Here is a 5489-nt window from a genome sequence, read left to right on the forward strand (position 1 = left end):
TTCTCTCTCTCTCTCTCTCTCTCTCTCTCTCTCTCTCTCTCTCTTTCTCTCTCTCCATGAGTGCTACCGTCGACTATTGCCGTGTGATTTCAAGTCGAAATTGATATCCTCAGCCCCAGCAACGCCTATGTTTAGGTAATGTATCACGTGAAGCTGCTGAAACTGTTCCTTGTGTAAACTCAGGCCGCACGTGCGAATGGGCTGGGGCAGGACAGGGCTTCTCATGAAATTTACGAGAACTCATGATGAAAAGTAAGCCAGGGCGGGTACGGGGGGGGGGGGGGGGCGAAACGATGTGAGCGCCGGGGGAAAGGATTAATAATTATTGTTGGGTGGTTGTTGTTTTTTTCTTGTCTTTTTCGGTATAGGCTCGAGCTGATAATTTCATTTGTGAGTATAATTATTGAAGGGTAAGAGTCGGTAACAATTTGAGTCATAACTGTGGTTGTGCTCGATGAAAGCTGTGCAAGGATATTTCAACACCAGGCCTGGGAGGCGAGGGAATCGATGGGAAAGAGAGAAGAATGAGGAGCGATCGTTTATGGTATAGTTTAGTTTGTGCGGCTGAGAATAGATGCAAAGGCAAGCTGTCGCAGTCTTTGTGCGAGCTAAACGAGCCGGGAGAACACCTCAAAGAGGAATGCTTTTCAGACGTTGCTTCAACCTTTATCCAATTTTCTTATCATTTCTTAAGACTTCAGGAGTTTCAAAATCTGAATTAATGAGGGTATGATGTATGGTCAATTTATGGATAAAATTATGAAAATTATGTTTACCTTTACAAGCCTGATTTTTCTTTCGTGGGCTTTCACTTGGAATGACAGATTTTTGGACGTTATTCTCAGAGCTGTTGAAATGCAGGAAGCTTAGTTTTGATTGATGGGTCGGCTCCAAAGATTGATGCAGCGGATCGCTTATTTATCACTAAAGTGAGATTGTGTGCCCCAAGGTGTTGTCTACGGGCGTCTGTGGTGTAGCGGTAAGGTGTTTTTATGTCGCACCCAGGAGAGCCGAGTTCGATTTCAGTAGTGGAGAGAATTTTTTTTGTCGAGTATCTTTTGGTCTTTCTGCTGGGGTGTTGTGTCCCTCACAGCCCGGGTTGGCCCTGGAAGACACGGTCGGAAGCCTGCTTTCTCAATTCTTTAAATTATGCCAATGGAGGCGTAGAAAACATCTAGATCTAGATCTAGATCTACAATTTAAAAAAGAGGTGTTGTCACATGGGAGTATTATAATGGGGAGACGAGGAACATATTTGAGCGAAAGATTCGTATAAAGAGTAAGTGTGTCGTCAATTACACGTGGACAAAGAAGTAGACTAGACGGAATAATTTTGAGGTAAATAATTACAGATTTTATGCTTTGGGGGAGGGCGGCAAAAGCTTCGATAAGTGTGCAGTTTTTTAAGGGGGTTTTTTTTCAATTAGCAGTATTCAACATTGCACTAAATGTAGTACGTACTTATTGAAATGTATCTCATCCTTTGCTGTACTGTTTTGCTTCGGTTCTTTAACCCTTGTGTAATGGTCTAGCTGCTTTTTAAGAAAGGTGCGAGTTCAATTCTGGGCGGAGAATTATATTTTACTGGTATTTCCGTGGGGGGGTTTTTCTGCTGGAATGGTGTGTCCCACTCGCCGTGTGTTTTGCTGGAATGCTGGAATGGTGTGTCCCACTCGCCGTGTGTTTTGCTGGAATGCTGGAATGGTGTGTCCTACTCGCCGTGTGTTTTGCTGGAATGGTGTGTCCCACTCGCCGTGTGTTTTGCTGGAATGGTGTGTCCTACTCGCCGTGTGTTTTGCTGGAATGGTGTGTCCCACTCGCCATGTGTTTTGCTGGAATGGTGTGTCCTACTCGCCGTGTGTTTTGCTGGAATGGTGTGTCCTACTCGCCGTGTGTTTTGCTGGAATGGTGTGTCCCACTCGCCGTATGTTTTGCTGGAATGGTGTGTACCACTCGATCCGGGTTAATGCTGACCTGGAAAGTCTAAGCTGCCCGCTTTCTAAATGTGTCATGTCAATGGATTTTAGGAATACTTATATTCCTTTGTTGGAGTCATGAATTATCCCAATATTACCCGGCTGGTGGGTGCTCTGGTGTAGTTTGCTCCTTCCTTCCTGTCAAACATCTATTGTCTTTATCTCGATCTCACCCTCCTTTTTATATTTGTATGTTACTCTCCAGTAACATTTCAAATCTTTGGCGCTGCTTTGATATATTAGATCTAGATCTAGTATTACAAATGACATTCACATTTTGGAGCAGCTGTAAATCTGGATGAGAAAGATTATCTCTCCCAGACTTAAGTTCAGATAGTAATCAGTCAGGAGGAGAGTCCGTGTCCCCTCATGCATTGTGCCCGAACCCGGGTACACACAGTGCAGAATGCGCTCTGTGCAGCAGCTCAGAGAGCCTGAGTGAAATCCCTGGGTATACCTGCGAGTTTATCCCCCACTCGCTCCGTCTTCCCCTGATGGATGGTACCGGTCCGAGATCTTGAAGACTTCGAGTAAAAAGGGTTCTTCTGTATCGTATGGACAGTGTAGATGGCTTGTTTTCGCTCTAGACCCCGAGATTTGCGTAGTCATTAGCCTGACACTTGGTCAGTCCCTGTCCCGGTGATCATTACGGTCGCTTTGGGGAGTCCAGACATGCCCCTCGCCATCTGCCTTGGGATTAACGGATTAATGTGACCACGTGCTCGTTCCGTTGATTCGTTGACTCATGATACGGATCTGCACATTTCAAGAATCACAGGGAAAAAACGGAACCCGGAATTTAATTTTTGTTTTAAAATTGTTTGGAATTTGATCTGTTTATTTAAATTAACTTCATTTTTGTGTGTGTTAAAATTTCCATTTCATTTTATTTGCCACGCTTAACTTTATGATTTTTTTCAGGGGTTGGGGGGGGGGGGGGGTGGGGGGGGAGGCATTAGCAGACAGCATAAAAAGAGTTTTAGAAAAGAGCAAGTGAGTCGGTCCATACTTACGAGTAAATGAGCCAGTAAGTTAAATATTGAGTGGGTGTCTACAACTGTTTGCTTGCCTCCCATACATATATTCTTGTTAAGGAACGTGAGCGATTTCGTATGAAAATATATTCTTTTCATTATTTTATTTTATGTTATTTTATTGGGGGGGTAAAGAATGAGTCACTACCTTTTTATTACCAAAAATAAAAGTAAAATTAGAATAATTGAGAAAACAAGAAGACTGGAAGTAGCATTGGGAGAATTGTGCCTCTGCTCGCCCACGTCTGACTAGAACTGACATGATTAATGAGCCTGAGGCTCTGTCCAGAGAATATTAATTAGTTGGGTTTTTTCTTCTCTTTTCTTTCAGGTCACGGCTCAGAGCGATCAGTCTTCGGCAGTTGGACGTTCCTTTGGTCACGCGCCCAGCGCTCACACACGACGGAAGGACCGCTGGCATTTTAACAACGTGTGTTGGGTGGTTTTTGTGTGTTCGCGTGTTGGTTATTTTTTTTTAGTGCGTGTGTTCTTTTTAACGTGTGTGTGAGAGGATTTAAAAGAATATATTTTAGGTGGCACCGAATTTATCACTGGATCAGCGGAGGAAAATAAACAACAAATGAAAGCACAAAAAAGTTGCGGTAGAATTAGTTTCATTCTAGTCAGTGATAGCAATTGAAAAGGCAAAGGCTGAATGAACATGAAGTGGATACAATAACTTAGATTAATCCAGATTAGAGTATCAGGCATTAACATTGTTCATTGGGAAGAAGGGTAATTGATGCAAAATATTAAATAATTATATCTATATTTGAAAAGAGAAAGAATATATTATAGCGACTGATAATAACCTCTGACTCGTATTTTTTTTGACAAAAGTGGATTTTTTTTCTTTTCTTAAAACAGAACCATGTACCTGCAATAGGATGAAAAGGTTGTTTTTTTTCAAAGTCGACAGCCATGCTTCCTGGCGGCTTGATAATGAGATTTAATGGAAATGATCAATTGGAACCAACAAACAAACAAAATAAATCAAACAAAAACACCCCAAGCAAACAAAAATAAAACCCAAAGAAAAACAATGAGAATGACATTTTTCGATTGGCTGAATCGGTAACAGTTACAGGAACAACCGCAAAAATCGGAGATGGTTTGAGTCTTTATCAAGTCTATTGCTCCTTCTAAGGAAGGGTCACCAACGCTATCTTTGCTGTGTATATCCGTCCTGAAAGCCTAGACCTCTTGGGGTTTAATGATCTCATACCAAATCCCTTTGGCATATTAGCTGCCAATTGCCAATATTTCATTCCATTGAGTTCAAGGCATGAAAAGGAAACGGAGAATAATGTAGAAATTAACAAGATAAACGCCTTTAGTTTGGGCGGAGGAGAAAAAAAGATCCCAGAAGAGTAAGATAAAAGAACAAAAACCAAACAATAACAAACAAAGCAATTGTTATGGAAGAATCGATTTCGTGGCTATTATTCAACGGAAAATGATTCATTGTAGCTCGTGCGTGATAGAATACCATGGTTTCATACTTCATTATTAACCACAGCATTGTTCGTTTTGCTGTCCTTGCTGTTGTAAAAATACCTCCAGCGTTTTGTCGCGATCAAGGGTGTCTTTGTTTTTCCGTATTCATCCACGACTAATTTGCATCACGCGAGGCGAATTTTGTCCTGAAAGGCTGCCAAGACAGTAAGAAAGACAGACAGAGAGAGAGAAAGACAGAGAGATAAAGAGAGAGAGAGAGGGAAAGAGAGAGGGGGGGGGGGTTTGAAGGAAATGAAATTAACGACACGTATCTTGCTCATAAACAATTGTTTGTTTCAAGAAAAGTGTTAAAATAATCAGAGTATAGTTTTGTGGATTTCTCAAAGTATACTTGTATGATAGAACCATTCGTGAAAGTTAGATTAACTCTAGCAGTACAAATGAAAATGAAAACACTAAGTTTTGGGTTGAGTTTTATTGATTATTTGGACCCGGTGCAAGTGTGAACAGCAATCATAAATTCCGACTAATTTTGAGGTTAAAAATCTGACAAAAATCTGACATTTTTCTGTCCCGGGTCAGTGCTACATAGTATTTCTCTAGAGTGATAAATCAGCTTTTATATCTATGGCTTTTTGTTCACTGCTGACAGGTTGTTGAACTAGATTCTCTTCCCCGCGACACTAACCCTTGTCCGCACAGTAGACAACAATTCATTTGTTATCAGTGCTTTCGGAAAACAATACACGTTTCCGAACGAAATTTTTACAGTGTCAAGAGTGATTTGAAGTGTCATCTCTTAAAATAGAATAGGGAGTCGACTTGTGTTTCATGTTCACCTGGAATTCTAATTTGGTGTGCCAAACGTGACGTCATCAAGAAAGTGGACATGGAGGCGTGGACGCTGATAATGGAGGCTTGGATATATTGCAGCATTTCGCTCACTTTTGTGATTGCCACTGGTGAGTACGTTAAGTAGATCTGTGTGTATATCTTTTGATCTTTAGCCACTTTGCATGAT

At 41.3% G+C, this 5489-nt stretch overlaps 1 long non-coding RNA gene across 1 annotated transcript in view; it reads left to right on the forward strand.

The window, feature by feature from the left end:
- The window catches only part of LOC101848748, a 30016-nt gene extending 24731 nt beyond the window's left edge, over positions 1-5285 (forward strand). Inside the window, exons 2-3 of the long non-coding RNA XR_001184847.2 lie at positions 3342-3440; positions 5121-5285. This is a non-coding gene — a long non-coding RNA (uncharacterized LOC101848748). The remainder of the gene's footprint in view (positions 1-3341; positions 3441-5120) is intronic.
- The last annotated feature ends 204 nt before the right edge of the window (positions 5286-5489 follow it).

This window comes from Aplysia californica, unplaced genomic scaffold (genome assembly GCF_000002075.1).
Source record: "Aplysia californica isolate F4 #8 unplaced genomic scaffold, AplCal3.0 scaffold00184, whole genome shotgun sequence".
Taxonomy (NCBI): Eukaryota; Metazoa; Mollusca; class Gastropoda; order Aplysiida; family Aplysiidae; genus Aplysia; species Aplysia californica.